This window comes from Procambarus clarkii, chromosome 29 (genome assembly GCF_040958095.1).
Source record: "Procambarus clarkii isolate CNS0578487 chromosome 29, FALCON_Pclarkii_2.0, whole genome shotgun sequence".
NCBI lineage: Eukaryota > Metazoa > Arthropoda > Malacostraca > Decapoda > Cambaridae > Procambarus > Procambarus clarkii.
The window spans coordinates 14220852-14238446 of NC_091178.1; the positions used below are offsets into that span (position 1 = coordinate 14220852).

A 17595-nucleotide genomic window follows, 5' to 3' on the forward strand; every position below is an offset into this window, starting at 1 on the left:
CGGACTGTGCTCGGGCTGTCCGCTGTAAGCGTGCAGCCTGGAAGAAGCACCGCCGTAGGCAGACGACCGATTCTTTTCTTTTCTTTCGGAAAGCGAGTGCGGTGGCCCGTAGGGCCATCCGTACGGCTAAACGTGAATGTTGGGCATCTTATGTCTCGACAATTACGTCCGAAACCCCTCTGGCCCAGATCTGGAAGCGTATCCGCAAGATAGCGGGTAAGTTCGTTCCCGATGTTTCACCGGTCCTTCACCTCCATGATACTCTTGTGGCGGACCCGTTGCAGGTCGCTTCCGAACTGGGTTCCCACTTTTCTTCTGTTAGCTCTGGTCTTCATCTTCCCCAATCTTTCCTTCTTCGTAAACCTGTCCTTGAGTCTCGTCCTTTAGATTTCTGCACTCATCTTCAGCTTCCCTATAATGATCCCTTCTCTCTCTCTGAACTTCGTTCTGCCCTGGCCCTCTGCGGTTCTACGGCGGCGGGCTCCGATGGTATTCATTATGAGATGCTTCGCCATCTCCCTCCGAGCACGTCTCAGTATTTACTGAGTCTGTATAATCGGATCTGGGAGTCGTCGTCAGTCCCTGAGGACTGGCTCGATGCCGTTGTCCTCCCTGTTCGCAAACCAGGGTCTCTGGGTACTTCCCCTAAGGACTTTCGCCCTATTGCTCTCACAAGTTGTGTCTGCAAACTCTTTGAACGTATGGTTAACGTTCGTCTGATGTGGTTCCTGGAACACCATCACCTCCTCTCCCCTTCTCAATTTGGTTTCCGCAAGTGCCGCAGCACGACAGATGTCCTGGTGAACTTGGAGGTCTATATACGTACTGCTTTTGCTGCGAAGACCTCCGTTGTTGCCGTCCTTTTTGACCTAGAAAAGGCTTACGACACCACTTGGCGTTATCATATCCTATCTCAACTTCATTCTTTTGGCCTTCGTGGTCATCTCCCTCTCTTTCTCCGCAGCTTCCTCTCTCGTCGTTCCTTTCGGGTGCGCCTTGGTACCGCTCTCTCTCCCCCTTTTCAGCAATACGAAGGTGTGCCCCAGGGTAGTGTTCTGAGCACTACTCTTTTTCTGGTTGCCCTCAATGGTCTTCTTTCCTCTCTTCCTTCTGGTGTCTTCTCCGCTCTCTATGTCGATGATCTTACCCTTTGTTGTCAGGGTGATGATTCGCCTCTCCTTCAACGCCGGCTTCAACTTGCGATTGATGCCGTGTCGTCTTGGGCCACAGGTCATGGCTTCAAGTTCTCTACTTCTAAGACTTGTGCCATGACTTTTACGCGGAAACGGGTTGTTCTTCGTCCCTCTTTGTCACTTTATGGTCATCCCCTTGAATACAAAGATTCCGCGAAGCTTTTGGGGTTATTCCTTGACACTCGTTTGTCTTGGTCTCCCCATATCTCTTACCTCCGTGTTGAGTGCTCTAAGTCCCTTACCCTCCTTCGGGTCTTGTCCCATACTTCTTGGGGGGCAGATAGGCGCACTCTCCTTGCTTTACATTCCTCTCTCGTCCTGTCTAAGCTCGATTATGGTTGCCCTGCTTACTCGTCTGCTTCTCCTTCTACTCTTCGCCGTCTTGATGCTTTGCACCATACTGGGTTGCGCCTCAGTTCTGGTGCCTTTCGTTCGACTCCCGTCCTTAGCTTGTATGTTGACACTGGCTTCCTGTCTCTCCAGGACCGCCGTGATCGCTACTGTCTTCGCTATCTTGCGCGGTCCTTGCAACATCCTTCCTCTCGTCTCTGTCGTGCTTTAACTTTTACCCCTCCTGCGGTTCCTGTTCCTCTTCACCACCTCCCTCTTTCTGTCCGGTTATCTCGCCTGCAGGATTCTCTTTCCGTTCGTATTTCTGATGTTTCTCCTCGTGTTGTTCCTTCTTTGCCCCCGTGGAGGGTCCCTCTTCCGCGGTTTTGTACATCCTTGACTCGCATCACTAAAGCTTTTACCCCTCCTACAGTTCTAAAACGCCTTTTCCTCGAGCACTTTTCTTCTCACTCCCGCTCCGTTTCTGTCTTCACCGATGGGTCTAAGTCAGCGGACGGTGTTGGCTACTCTGTTGTTTTTCCTGATCGCACTTATATGTGTCGCTTGCCTCCGGAGACTAGCATCTTTACAGCGGAACTTTATGCTATTCTCTATGCTCTTCGTCTCCTGCTTTCTCGTTGTCAGTCTTCCTTTGTGGTTGTTGTTGACTCTCGTAGTGCCCTCATGGCTCTCGGGTGCTTTAATCCAGTTCATCCGGTAGTTGTCGAGATCCAGCATTGGCTGTTTCTCGTTCACAGTAAATTTAAGTCGGTTGAGTTTTGTTGGGTTCCCAGCCATATTGGCGTGTCTTTAAATGAGCGTGCGGATGCTGCCGCTAAGGAAGCTGTCCGCTCTTGTCCCATCTCTCGTAAAGGCATTCCGTATTCCGACTTTTACCCGGTTATCCATTCCTCAGTCCTTACCCGTTGGCAGGCTTCTTGGTTGTCTGTTACTGGTAACAAGCTACGTACTCTTAAATGTTGTGTTTCCTCGTGGCCGTCCTCCTTCCACCGTAACCGGCGGTGGGAAACAGCTCTAGCGAGGTTGCGTATTGGCCATACTCGCTTAACCCATGGTCACTTGATGGAGCGCCGCCCTGCTCCTTATTGTCCTAGTTGCATTGTCCCTCTTACGGTCGTGCATGTCCTTCTTGAATGTCCTGACTTCCAGGACGAGCGTGTGTCTTGCTTTCCGACCGCCCCTCGCGGTCACCTGTCCCTCGATAGAATTCTTGGTGACTCGGATACTTTTGATATCGTTCGCCTTATGCGTTTTTGTTCTCGTATTGGCATCCTTGGTGATATTTAGCGCCCTCTGATTATTTTGCGTATTTGATGGTGCTACATAGCCTTCCCGGTTTGGTGCCTTCTTTTGATAATTACTTACTTGCTTCCCTAACAGTGCTTCACCCACGTCCTCTGTTTGAACAGCACCTTCATAAACGCTTCACCCACATACAGTACTACAAATACAAATAATTGCCAGAAACTAAATTACCTAAAACAACCACCCAATCACATCCACACACCACCCACACTCGTTCACCCATCCACAACCAACATCCACCCTCACAAACAAATTGCGAGGTTGTATTTGATGGTAGTGCTGGTGTTGATAATAGTGACTAATTATGATTGTGGTGTCGAATTTGTAGCGTCTGAATGGTGATAATGGAGATGGTTGGTGTAGGTGATGAGATAACGTGGCTAAAGTATGTTGACCAGACCACACACTAGAAGGTGAAGGGACGACGACGTTTCGGTCCGTCTTGGACCATTCTCAAGTCGTTTGTGAGTGGTCTCACAATCGACTTGAGAATGGTCCAGGACGGACCGAAACGTCGTCGTCCCTTCACCTTCTAGTGTGTGGTCTGGTCAACATAGTTGGTGTAGTACTGTTGATAGTAGTCGTAGGAATATGCTGGTGAGGTTGCAAGCGTGAGCTAGAGTTGGTGGTGGTAGGGAGGGGCAAGAGCCAGTGGCCAGGCAGTGTGCAGTGGAAACACAGGATCCGGATGTGAAAGTTCCGGTAGCGGGGTGTCCACTATCGAACCCGGTACTCGCCGGTATATTATATGTTTCCGGTAGATCCTAGATTCGCCATGTTGTGCGAGACGGACAAATTATTATTTAGGAAGTAAAAATTAGATATAATTCTTTGCTAGGCTAGTTACCAAGACTGGTGAAGTTAGTCAGATATCTGTATGAAGCGCTCTATTACCGGGAATCACGTAGAATTCTAAAAATCATGTTTTTTTGCATCTTGTGTTTGTTTTGCTTTTATAATTCAAATTCAAATTCAAAATTAAAAAAATGTAGTGATGTATATCATCACACTAAGAGAGATCTCCGGCAAGGTTTAATATTAATCATTGTCTCCAGCTTTTGTTTTTTAATTACCAAATGTGTAGTAATTTCAAAACGATTTTGGAATGTGTTGAAATGGTGACTGGTAGGTGAGGTGAAGATTAAGCCACCCCAAAGGTGGCACGGGTATGAGTAGCCCGTAAGTGGTAGATGTTTGGAGTAAATGTGATGAGGGTGCTTGACGTTATTGTTGTTTTAGATTTCGCTACTCAGAACGAAATGTCCATGTAGCACGGGCTATGGTGAGCCCGTAAGGTGCTTGACCCAAGCTGACCTTTAAGTACCCCCAGCCGGCTGCGCGCGCAACGATGCGTAAGTCTCTATTCACTTGAACAAATTCATCTTCATTAGTGTGATCCACTTCATCTTTATTAGTGTGATCTCTGCGTTTAAATCTCTATTCACTTGTTTTTCCCAATACAGAAAATGCCACACTTTTCCAACCCACGGTTCCTATATCTCCCCTCATGTCGTTCCATCCTTACCCCAGTGGAGGGTCCCACGTGCATTGATCCACACGACAAAGGCTTCTACTTTTCTACCATATTTAATAAATCAATAGAGTCAGGCAGAGTGCCAGAGTCATTGAAGGTTGCTAATGTGGTACCAATTTTTAAGAAAGGAAATAGATCACTTGCGTCAAACTTTCGGCCAATTAGCTTAACGTCTATTGTGGGAAAGTTACTTGAATCGATAATTGCAAATACAATTCGTCTTCATCTTGAAAAGCATAAATTAATAAATGATTCGCAGCATGGTTTTACAAATGGTCGTTCATGTTTAACAAATTTGCTACCTTTTTATTCCAGCATAGTTGAGGCAGTTGATAGTGATAAGGATTGACTTGACTTTAGCAAAGCTTTTGATACAGTGCCACATGAAATACTCATTAAAAAGATAGAGGCTCATGGTATTGGGGGTGCTATATTAAGTTGGATTAGGGCATGAGGCCCAGTTATTTATACGGACTCCTCACTCAAAATATAAGATATCACCCATTGTCAGGACAACCATTTCTGTGGTGTCCGGGATTAGCTATTTGCTCTAGCTAAGAAACAAAAACAAACTATAGGAGTTTTAGTAAATTATTGCATTTATAATTATGAGTACCCAAATCCCTGCAGGCTTCCTGTCTTCGTCGAGGCCACTGGATAGATAGTGGCCCTTAGGTAAATTCAGGTAAATGTCGTAAACAGGTAGTTTATAGTTCAAGCGTTGTATCTAGCTTTGTAAAAACGTGCATGCTGTTGTTGTTGTTATAGATTCCGCTACTCGGAACAAGTTCCAAATAGCACGGGCTATGGTGAGCTTATCTGGCACAGGCGCTGGGCAAGTAGCACGGGCTAAGGTGAGCCCGTAGTGGACTTACCTGGCACAGGAGCATGCGCTTTGGTGCCTCCTTATATAGCTGGCAGTCTGTACATGTCAACTAAAAATAATTACAATAGGCTGACCTATATAAATATGTTGATCTAATGGATTCGTTATTAAGATACTCTATGCACATAATAGTGCATTGTTCAGCATTTGAAAAAGGGATACTTAAAATTACGGACTTTAAGAACCTCTCCAACACAAATTATTTTGCATGAAGTTAATACTTATTTTACACTAAGCATATTTTTCAATGATTAGCTCCCTTCATACTACCAGGCCATTTAATTCTTATCTTTTCTTTGTTCGTCCCATTCCGAATAACGTTTAAAGCCCTTTGTATCAAACACACAAAACTATGACATATATAAATATATAAGAAATGAACGAAACATTATACTAACACAAGCATAAAATGTATTTTTGTTAATGAGGAAAAGTCGAATTAAATGGACTGAAAGTTGTGATTGATGACTGGCAACGTGTCTTTGTTATTGTTTGGGTCCGGAGAGGGAGGCCGGGGGTGAGTCAGTGTGGCGCCCACTCTGTAGGTGAACGGCAGCTGCTGCTGCTGCTGCTGCTGTCGTCCAAGGTTAACCACCCTCCCTCCACCTCCTCATCATGCTCTTCCTTAAAGTTGCCAGGGTTTCCAGGCTCGAGAATCCCCGTTATTGGGGCTAGGAGAGCAGCAGCAGCACCTCCTCTCCCCCCCTCTATCCCACGGCCGGACGGTCGGAAAATGCAGGGCCGCCGCTGTCCCATGGCGAGTGGTGGAGAGAGCGTACAAGTGTCAGAATTGTGGTTGTGTGGTGGTGGTGGTGGTGAAGGTCGCGCTCCTCTCATATACCCCAACACTTCCGCCTGAAGGTGCAGAGCCTGGGCGGACAGCAGGAGAGGCGGAGGGAGGCTGGTGGTGAGTGCTCTGGGCCCCAGGGAACACTTCTGCTCTCCGGCTGGTGGTGAGTTCACACGACTACTTAATCGCCTAGAGTGATAACCAGTTCACAAAAATAATGAAATTGCTAAGTTTTAGTATGCAAATGACCGTACAAAGGGCCCCATATATATTAATGAGGTAAGTTAATTAACCTTTGTAAACAAAGACAAATATTGTTGACTAAAAATTGTAATCCAGCCCAGAAATATTTGATCTTGGATTGAATGCTTTTTTACAGTTCTTGAGGTGGAGCTATGTAAATAGATTTGCTCTGGCTATTTTTATTTGTGCAAACTGTTTTTTTTTGGGAGATGAGCAGATGAGTTTTGCATGATGCTGTGTCCTGGGAAACTAAGCCTTGTTTGGCTCCATTAATCTTGCATGGTCTTACCATATGCTCATGTCAGACTTTGCTGGTTTTGAATATTTGGAGATTTTGTTTTAAAATTCATTGTTTTGTAAATACTGTACAATAGCCACTGCTTTATTTTTGGAATTCTTGAGAGATTGTATTCCATTAAAATGTTTAATTATAAAAATTATAAGTAAAGCATATTAAATATATAAATATACAATTTATACACAGTGCTGTTTAAATCAAATGCTTTATCTACATTTAAAAGGAATGTAGAATGATGGGAAATTATGGGAATGTCTTAGAATTTCAACAAATGGGTCTTATTTTTGTCAGGACCAATCATTTTGCACTCATAATTAATTCATATAATGAACATTGTCTTTCTTGTGTCGTGCAGTATTCATAAATTGGAAATTTTTGGACGAACATAATCTGCAGTTCCTTGGTGCATTTTATGAACTCGTTTTAATAATTCAAAATAATAATTCAATGTGTCGGGGACGGGAAACCAGTGTGTATTCGTACACGTTAGCTTGTATAGAAGCCTCTTCCCCCAGGTTGAATTACTGACCCTGCGCCAGGATGCAACCCACAAGTGGGGTTCACTAACTCCTGAGTACCTTACTGCTAAGTGAACAGATGCATTAGGTGAAAGGAAATGTGCCCAACCATTTGTCATACCCAGGATTCGAACCAGAATTCTAGATTGTAATTACCTATGTGTAGTTATAGGATGAGAGATACGCTCGTGGTGTCTTCCCAGCACTCTTTCATATAATGCTTTGAAACTACTGACGGTTTTGGCCTCTACCAATTTCTCACTTGTTCCCATTATCTACCACTGTTTGCAAAAGAAAGCTTTCTAATATTTTTTGATACCTTTATTTACCTTCTAGTGATTTTGTTAGTTTGCCTTTTTGTACCATTTTACTAGCTTGCCCACCCTATCAACTTCTTTGTTCCTGCACTCATTTAAACATTTTGTCTAAAAGGTTCAGTTGCAGCTTTTGTCTTTTGAAAAATCTCGTCTTAATGACCATAATTTACCTTCCTCGTCACTTTGTAATTTCCTAACATTCCTTAGTAGTTCTTCCATCTGTTTAACAATGTTTAGGGTTATCCCCAATGGTAGATCTTTCCCTTTTTCATATCTACCAATTCTCCTGTAGTCACAGACATTCTCTTTGGTTGTAAAACCTTCCACTAGCCCAACAGCTTTATCTACTACTTTCGCTTCTTCTATGGCTCTTTCTGACCTAGATGTTATCTCCCTTTCTTTGCAACTAAAAATTAATAGGGACTTGCTTTGATACTGTTTTTTGCACCAATTTTTTGTTTGATGCCAGGGAATCCTAGTGGTGGGGGGGGGGGGCAAGTGTACCCTAGGTTCTAATTCTTTTGACCATGTCGTGGCACAGTTACTAGAGCGTGCCTGGGAACACCCAGCGCATGGGTTCGAACCCTCATCATGACTCCTGTGGTTTGTTCATAAACCATTATAAACCATATAATTTTTGCTTGTAAAATGATACTCAGAATAATAGTTTCATTTAATATTCATGTTTTTATCATTGATAATAATGCATTGAACATAAATATAAAGTACCTGCCCAAAACTATACATGTTAATGGCTTTGCACGAATGTAAAAATACCAGTCTTGTGTAACCTCGCAACCCATTGTACCTTCTTGCAAATACAAATTATTATTGATTATTATTATTATTATTATATGTATATACAGTTCTTGTACATTGACTAATGTTATTGTTAGTCGCAGACCAGGTGTTGCACTGATAAAACCAGTGTCTGAGAATCAGTGACAGTGTCCAGAGTATGAGTACCGATAGCCATCATCCTCGGTTAATGATTAGGTTGGGCGTAAAGTTTGTGATTTTTCATTGTCAATTCTGTTTTCATAAGCTATGTTATGTAATAAAAAAATAGTTTGATAAACGAAATGCAAGCATAATAGCCATGAAGATGATAACTGTATTCTGTATAAAATCATGTGAAATACTATACTGTACAGTACTTGGAATGTGAAACATGACAACCAAAAGAATTCTGATTAAATAGTCTATCTTTTAAAGAAAATTGTTCCCTATTTTATGTTTTTACCTTTCTCTTGGAGTCTGCCTGTCAACTTGCTTTACATTATGAACATTTGGAAAATCTCATCGTGGTGGTAAAAGCCCAATGACTGGGCCACAGTGGCAGTTGCTAGTACCATTCAGCAGTGTACACCTGGAGTCAGGTTAGTGAACTGTGATGCAGCCCCATCCAAATATGACTACTGTGCAGAGGCTGAGTCACAATAACGTGGCTGAAGATATGATGACCAAACCACTTATGAGGCGATGATGACGTTTCAGTCCATTCTGGACCATTATCAAGTAGATTGAGATGGGGGGTGAGGAAGGCACGAAACATCATCTCCTCATCTTCTGGTGTGTGGTTTGGTCATCATGACAGTACTATTCCACATGTGCAAACTACAGTGCCATCTCCCCGTATAATGAAAGAATCCAAGTCCAGATACTCTCAACCATCACGCTTACTCGCATCTGTTTCAACAAAAATAATTTCCTTAATGTTTGTTAGCCTATGTTGGAGCAAATTTACAGGCTTGGAAATAATTTTTTTTTTAATGTGCAGTAAACGTTTTCTTAAGTGTTGAAGGCTAGCTTAACATTTTATTGTCCTTTAATAATTGATAAATATGAGAAGAATACAGTTTTCTTTTTTAGTTGAAATGTGAAAGGTCAAAATAAATTTTTGCTTATACTGAACTGTATATTTTTCTAAAAATATGATTACTTGGCAAGCATCATAAGTTCAGGTAAAGTTACGTATTTGTTTAAAGTAATTGTTGCGATACAGTTGGAACATGAATGGGTAATAGGCACATTTAGTCGAACCAATTTGTGTATAATGAAAATTTTAAATTCTGTACAGTTGTTTTGACAGGTAGTTAAAAACAATTTGTAAATTTGTATGATTTACTGTGCGGTATATAGAAATGGCACACATTTTTCTCATTGGAAAAGATGAGAAAATGGTATAAAAAATGATGTAGGTTGTATTAAAAATGTAGAAAATATATAAATTTAATTGAGTACAGTACTGTCAATGAAAAAAAATAATAATAATAAGCCTGTGAAAATTATGCTTATTGGGTTGTATTTTTAATATTATTTCTTTGTAAATACATGTTGTGGTTTTAGATTCCTTTTGCTGGGGACAGGAAGCCTGTTTGTATATAATGTATATATGTACAGTACGTTAGGCTTGAATCGTGGTTCCTCCAAGGTCAAACCACTGACCCTTTCCAGGATGCAACCTTGTAAAAAAAACCTGGGTACCCATTTACTGCTTAGTGAACAAAGGCATCAGGTGAAAGGAAACTTGCCAAACCATTTTTGAAAATCCACTTGAGACAGCAGAGCTTAGACACACAACTTAGAGGAGGCATTTAATCAGAACTATATTTATTGTAAACTGTAACAATTTGGTTGTGATAATTTTTGTAGCCTTATTTCTACAGAGGGCCAAAATACAGCCAGAAAAGCAATATTTTTGAAAATATTTTCGTATTGCGTTTCTATTTTAAATTTTTATTTCCAGGCACTGTATGCTATTTAAAAAAAAAAATGGTAATTCACGGAGACAACAAAGGTGACAACAAAGTGTTTTTATTTTCCATTATAAAATATGATCCAAGTAACAAAAGGATCTTTTAGTACAGTTGTCTTCATTTTCGAATCGCAATCAGGGATTCCGGGTTAGATTCCTGATTGAAGTAAGGGTCATATCTACTCACAGAAATAACAGGATAAAAAACCCACACTTGTGTATTTGTGAGATTTGTGTAAAGAAATGACACCAAGTTCTCTCTCAGGACACTTTGTCCAGGTCCGAGTCTGTGTTAGGACGAGACTTTATTAAACATTCAGATAAATAAAATAACTAATTGGGGTCACAAGTCTTGCAAGAAAATAGATCGATAAATTTGCATCAATAAACATAATGATGATGATAAACACATACTCTAACATTATATCTTGGCTCAATTTTGCTACAGTCCATTTAATTAAGAGATAAATCTAAACTCAAGGTTGTACTAAATGGCAAACCATCTTATTACTAAGGATAAAATGCCTGAAATCCTGGCACTTTATCCATGTTTCGCTTCCAGTAGGTAAACGAGATAGGAAATGCTTGTCTCATATGCGAGTGAGGGGGGGGATTGTATGGGGGCAAGGGAGGGGGGGGGCAGATCATCAGGGGGCATGTGGGTGCATACGGGGTGCGAAAAACATAGAAGACGTAAAAAATGAAGATGTAACTTTCAAAACCAAACTAATTTGTAATTGTTTATCCAAGGCAGTGTTTTATAATTTTAACTGTGGTTGTAAGGGGTTCACAGGTGAGAACTTGCTTGTAAGGGGGTCCACAGGTGAGAACGTGGTTGTAAGGGGACCCAAAGGTGAGAACGTGGTTGTAAGGGGGGTCCACAGGTGAGAACATGGTTGTAAGGGGATCCACAGGTGAGAACGTGGTTGTAAGGGGGTTCCACAGGTGAGAACGCGGTTGTAAGGGGGTCCACAGGTGAGAACGTGGTTGTAAGGGGGTTCCACAGGTGAGAACGCGGTTGTAAGGGGGTCCACAGGTGAGAACGCGGTTGTAAGGGGGTCCACAGGTGAGAACGCGGTTGTAAGGGGGTCCACAGGTGAGAACGTGGTTGTAAGGGGGTCCACAGGTGAGAACGTGGTTGTAAGGGGGTCCACAGGTGAGAACGCGGTTGTAAGGGGGTCCACAGGTGAGAACGCGGTTGTAAGGGGGTCCACAGGTGAGAACGTGGTTGTAAGGGGGTCTACTGGATTAGCAAATCAAACCCTTAAAGTACAAAGGTTGTGCATGACAAAAACATGGTCAGGACTGGTGATGCTCAGACGTTAAGATCGGGTGTTAGGCAAATCTTGGAGAAGATAATGGAAACTCGGTCAGTAGTGTTAAATGTAAAGATGAACCTGGTAATGTTTACGGTGATAAGTGTGTTTGTGTTGTCAGGGGAGGATAGGCTAAATTGATATGGCAACATTGTTGCCATTGTTAGAGGTTGGTTCAGTGCCGTACTGTGTGGGGGTGGGATATTCCCTCTGGTACATGCTCCGCATTAAAAATCTTGCCATTCGATTCAGTTTAGTGCTTGGTTGTTGGGGATAAAATTTTAATTCACGTGCTGTGTTGAAGGTTATTGAAGATTAAATATTGAATGTAGCTATCGACTAACGATAAATTCGTTATATATTTATGTGCTGGAGAAATTCCTAAACCTCCCGTTGGACGACCCTCAGTGGGAGCAAGCAATCCTCCCTGCAAGACTCAGTGGCCTTGGTGTCCGCACATCCTCCCAGATTGCTCTACCTGGCTTTTTTTCCTCCTCCCATGCATCGTACAACCTTATAAGAGTTATCTTATTAGAACCCCTGAGTGATTCAGCATGGATACACAAACCTGCTTTCACTGAATGTTCAAATTGCTGATGCCATACTCAGCACTGCAACATCAAATGAGGAGAAGGCACGTCTCAGAGCAGTGCTGAGAACCGTTTTGGAGAAGTGCTGAGAACATACAAGGGACTTTCTTCTGGCAGTACCCATGTTGGTAACAGGCACACATCTAGATCCAGGATCCTTTTATGTAGCAGTGGCCCTCCACCTTGGTGTCCCAATTCATACTGAATACAAGTGTATTTGTAACAGGGCGGAAGCAGACCAATATGGACTGCATGGGTTGCACTGCAGAAGCTCAAAAGGACTGGCATGCAAGACACAATGAGGTGAATGACATCATCAAGAGGAGCCTTGCCTCAGCTCGGTGCCCAGCAGAGAGAGAACTCTACATCCTAGTGGACCAAAACCAGGATGACCCTGCACTTCACCCAGATGGCATTACAATATACTGGAAGAGGGGCGCACAGCTGGTGTGGGACTACACATGTATCCACCCTCGCTGACCAAAGAGATTTTTGTGCTCAAGATCACATACACTTTGGTGCTGATCAAGCAGGTGGGGTGGCCAACCACAGGGAAACGGCAAAATCGCTAAAGTACAGGCGACTGGAAGGTCAATACACCTTTGTTCCCATAGCGTCTGAGACGCATGGCCCCTGGGGTAGGAGCACTTTGGGGTTTCTTAAAGAGTTGGGTTCCAGGCTCGTTGACATCACCAGAGACCCAAGTGCTGCCAGTTTCTTGTTTCAGCGCCTCAGTGTGACGCTCCAGAGGGGGAAATGCCTGCTGTGTCCTCAGTTTCCTGCCAGGAAGCAGAAGAGCTCAAAGATATCCATAACCTTTAAACACTCATTGTATTAACCAATGTACATTTTATAACCTTTAAATACCTAATAAAGCACAACAGGGAGGGGGTGGTAGGATAAAAGAACATAAAAAATATTAGAGAGGACTTAAAGATCCCCTCTAATGCGTCGTGTGCGCTTTTTCTCAGAGGCTAAGGGTCCCCCTTCTTCCAGCCAGAGGTGATACTCCCTATTTTATGTATTTCTTTTTTTGTTTTTTAACTCTTGAATTTAAAGTATTTTTCCAAGAGATGTTGGCTGTTTCAAGTAAACACCGATATCGTTACCGCCTGCGGCATTGTTTTAGCTATGACCATCTATTGCAGACCTAGCAACTATAAATTTAAGAATATCAGTTAGAGTATCTTATAAGTAATTACATCGATCACCAAGTATGTCACATTCCATCAGGGTATATGTCAGAGAGATTATTTCTTGATCTGATAACACTGCTAACATTAGAAAAAGGCTGTTATTTTTGGAAAAAAAAAGGCAATTGGCCTTGCAGTGCCCAAAAGTTGGGTGGCGTGGTGGACGGACCCCATTCCATAGTAGGATGGGGGAGGTTGTTCTGGGTACACTGGTGTCCACTACCGTACCATCATCTTCACCTCAACCACCTTACTATCCATCAACACCAGCACTTGGTCCACGTTTATCATGAAATATTCCCCTCTACTTATTTGATTAACTCCCACGTATTTGTTGCTTCTTTGTGCTTTGTTTACCTTTGAATTTTGAGTTGCACAAAATCTTGAATCGTTTGTAACTTGCGTTTCGGCCTTGGTTGTCGCCTGTCCACCCTGGCTGAAGGAAGGCCAGCGGGTTGTTGTGGCGTAGATCATAGGAAGCATGGATCATTTTAAAATATAAATAGAAAAATGACCCTTTGACTTGATTTTATTTCGTGTGTGTGTTGTGTGTGTGTGTACTCGCCTATTTGTTCTCATCTATTTGTGCTTGCGGAGGTTGAGGCCTGGCTCTTTGGTCCCGCCTCTCGACTGTCAATCAACTGGTGTCAAGTTCCTGAATCTACTGGGTTCTATCATATCTACACTTGAAACTGTGTATGGAGTCTGCCTCCACCATATCACTTCCTAATGCATTCCATTTGTGTGTGTGTAAATCACGAAAATTAACACGTGATGAAAAATGTGAGTGTAAAAAAAAATAGTTTTTTCTTACGTTTTCTTCCAATGTATTTGTATTGATACACAGCCAGGTTGAGAGAGCGGCAGAGAGAGAAACTCGAAGCATTTCAAATAGTCCAGCTGAAAGGGATTTTAATGAACTTCGTAGCTAAAATACCCAACAAAGCCCTCATATTTTAATTATCCTTCACAGTGAGCATCTGAATAACATTTCTTTAACGGTTTGAATGATGCCAACGGGACTGTGAGGGAGTGCCAAGGCTTTTAAGAAGTGTCCGCTAGACTCTTCACTCACTCACTCGTACCTTTACAGGTAAATAAGGAAAGGGGCACCCCCTTTGACTTGGAATGGGGATGAATTTAAGCTTGGTTACGTAACCACTGAGGTTTATGCTCAGGTCGTGCAGGTGTGAGGCTTCCGCATTACTTACTCAAGGCTGTATGGGCTGTTGCAGTCTTGGGGGTTATCGCTGGCGAAGGGCAGGTAAGGCTTCACCAGGTTTAGGCACGGAGGGAGGAGGGAGAGACACGTACCTGGTAGCTATTGCTTTTGGAGTAACGTAGTGCCTGTAATGGTAAGCAAGCGCCAGATCGTTAATAATAATAATACCTGCTCTCCCAAGGGATAACATTAATACAATTTACTGTGCCCTGAGTCAAGGTGAGACAACAGCCAGTTATGGGTGGTGGGGGGTGGAGGAGGGGGCGGGAGATCAGATGTAAGTGCACTTTGTCTCTGAGGTTCTCTGATCTTCATAACTGCCGTTACACCTTGAAAAAGTTTATCTTTCAGATGAACAAAGTGTAGTGTTTGTAGTGTTATCTTTCAGATGATTTGATCTAGGACTATTTCTGATTACGACTCCGTGTTGAAAGCTAGGTTTTATCATTGGATAATTTTAACTTTAATCTTTGAAGCTCTTAGCTTTTTACGTTAAAGTTATAGAGAGAGGTCTGAAAGAGACTTGAAAGTAGTAACCTACCAGAAATTTGTCTACGCTAATGAGTGGCTTATTCCGTCACATACACAACAATCACGTTTGTAAACCCTGAAGAAATTGACAAGGTCACCTCACAGGTTATGATAACTCGCACATCTTGGCAGAGGCGCCGTCAGTGTTTAGGAGGGTTGTGGTATAAGGTCAAGTCGTATACCCATAATCCTCCTGAAAACACGGGGAGACATCTCCCGTCCACGAGGCTAACCATAGCCCGTGCTTCTTGCCCCGCTCCTGTGCCAGGTAAGTTACGGGCTCACCATAGCCCGTGCTACTTGGAACTTGATCCCAGTAGCTGAATCTATAACAACAACCCATAATCCTGCACTTGGTGACCTCCCAGACTGCGCGGCGACGGCTTCGTCATCTCTTGTAGATGATGTCAACATCTTCCTGATTGTGGAGGCCAGCCAGCCAGCCACGCCACCCTAGCTGCATCCTGGTAGATGGATTGCTGTTTTCGTGTTTTTTGTATACTTACGCACGTTTCGTTTATGATGGGAATTTGATATCAACTGTCTAACCTGGTAGATACACGAGTGAATGTCATGAATATTTCAATGTTCCGTACAGAAGAGAAATGCAGGAAAATTAAGAACAATTGTTATCCTATGGCCACAATATTTATATTTGGACAGGAAGGAAATTAATCTTAAATTGAAACATTAAAGTTTTGAAAGGACGAAAACCCTATAACGTGATTTAAATTGTTTTCCAGCAGGTATAAATAAGTGCCACATCTTTTTTCATTATGACTAGTGACCAGCTTGTAAATTAAGTTCAATAATAATGTTAAATTAATGGAAACTAAAATTTGGGTATTCGTGCACGGTGTCCTAAGGGGCTTGTTTGTGTACGTAGGCAGTGGAGCAATTAAAAAAAATAATGTCAACAGCATACTGAATACCGATTTCAAACTAAAAAAAAAATCGAGCGAGAGTCCACTACCGCGACAGCCAATGCAAACGTCAGGGTGCTGCTGGTCGGTGTTAAGGCCGGCACGTGCTCTCAAGGTTGCTGGGTAGAGATGACTAGTACCCAGGGTGTCAGACAGCAGGGGCACGGCTCTGGTACGTACACACACACACAAAGGGGTGGCGCCAGTGGGGGAATACCAACCCTAACCTTCTTGCCTCCATGCCTTGTTTGGCGGGCGGGCCGCTTAGAGTGGATTGCTTGGCTGGTTTGAGTTTGAAGTGCAGCGTTTTTCTTATTATATTTTGTGCGCAGGATTTGGATAGCTGTAACTTAACTGCGGTGTAGTAATCCATCCCTTTATCATTAATCCTACGGCTGTGTGGAGGACGTCTTCAACAACTTTTGCTGCAGCTTGTGTGGTTGTCATGTATAGTGGCGTGCCACCACAGTGGATGTTGGGTACGTTTATTTATTGTAACCTGTCTGTGGCTGTCACTTGCCATGACAGCTTAAACGTTCTTGGCTGCTACTGTTGTCACTTGCTGCAAGATAGTACTTGTCCATAGCATCCATGAGTGGTATATTTGGGTTGTACACCTCTCTCCCCGCTCGCCCACCTTATGAGCGATAAGACTTCAAGCCCTGGGACGAATTGATCACCATCCCTGGGACGAATTGATCACTATCCCTGGGACGAATTGATCACTATCCCTGGGAAGGGTTGGGACGGATCGGTTACCATTCCTTCAATGTCTGCCCCGGTGCAGCAAACTAATTTAAAAACTGGGTTTAAGAATCGTGTTTTAGTATAACTGTAGACTATTCAGTATACAGCCAGACCCCTTGGGTTAGCCTCACCCAAATTTGCACGGGGAATGGTCTCGGGTATGGGACGGACATAGGCTGATCGGGGGGTAGGCCTAAATTAAATACTTTAAGAAATACTAGCCATTTTAAATACCTCTAGACCATTTTCATTGTCTTTCATGGACTCAAGTGTGAAATATGGCGTGTGATTAATAATTAATAACATGGACTTCTTACTGCAAAGAGAAAATAATAGAAAAAGGAAGATAAGAGAAAGGAAAGGAAAGCATACGAGACCCATGCATTTGTCCCTGTGTTTCTTGAGGGGGAAAGGTGTGGAGGTGGGCGGTGAGGACGAAGAGTAAGTTAGTGCCCGTGGTGTAGTGATAAGACATTCGTCTGGCGTTTCGCGAGTGCTTTGTCTTGGGTTCGAATCCTGGCCGGGGAGGATTTACTGGACGTCATTCCATAACTGTATTAACAATCCTTTAATGTTTATCCAACAGTAAAATGGGTACCTGGTTGTTAACCGATTTGGCAGATCGTATTCTGGGGAACTTGCCCGAAACGCTACGCATGCTAGTGGCTGTACAAAAATGTAAAAGACATATATATATATAAATAATAAAAAAAATAGCTAGGTAGAGAGAGCGAGCTTGGTTGAGAGAGCGCTAGCTAGGTATGGGTAGATATAGGCAGAAGTAGGTAGACAAAGAGCCGGGCAACGCCGGATATCTCGCTAATAGGTATATAGTATTAAGATTCCGGGGGCAGTGCACAGGAAATAACTAAGGCCTTAT

General features: G+C 42.9%; 1 protein-coding gene across 3 annotated transcripts in view; it reads left to right on the forward strand.

Moving 5' to 3' along the window:
- The first annotated feature begins 5667 nt into the window (after positions 1-5667).
- LOC123748053 (kelch-like protein 5) overlaps positions 5668-17595 on the forward strand; it is a 45143-nt gene continuing 33215 nt past the window's right edge. For 2 of the 3 annotated variants that reach the window (XM_069333518.1, XM_045730253.2), the window contains exon 1: positions 5669-6222. The gene's annotated coding sequence lies outside the window, so the exon portion shown is untranslated. Of the gene's footprint in view, positions 6223-17595 lie in introns of all 3 variants that reach the window. The other variant, XM_069333517.1, reaches the window with a different exon arrangement.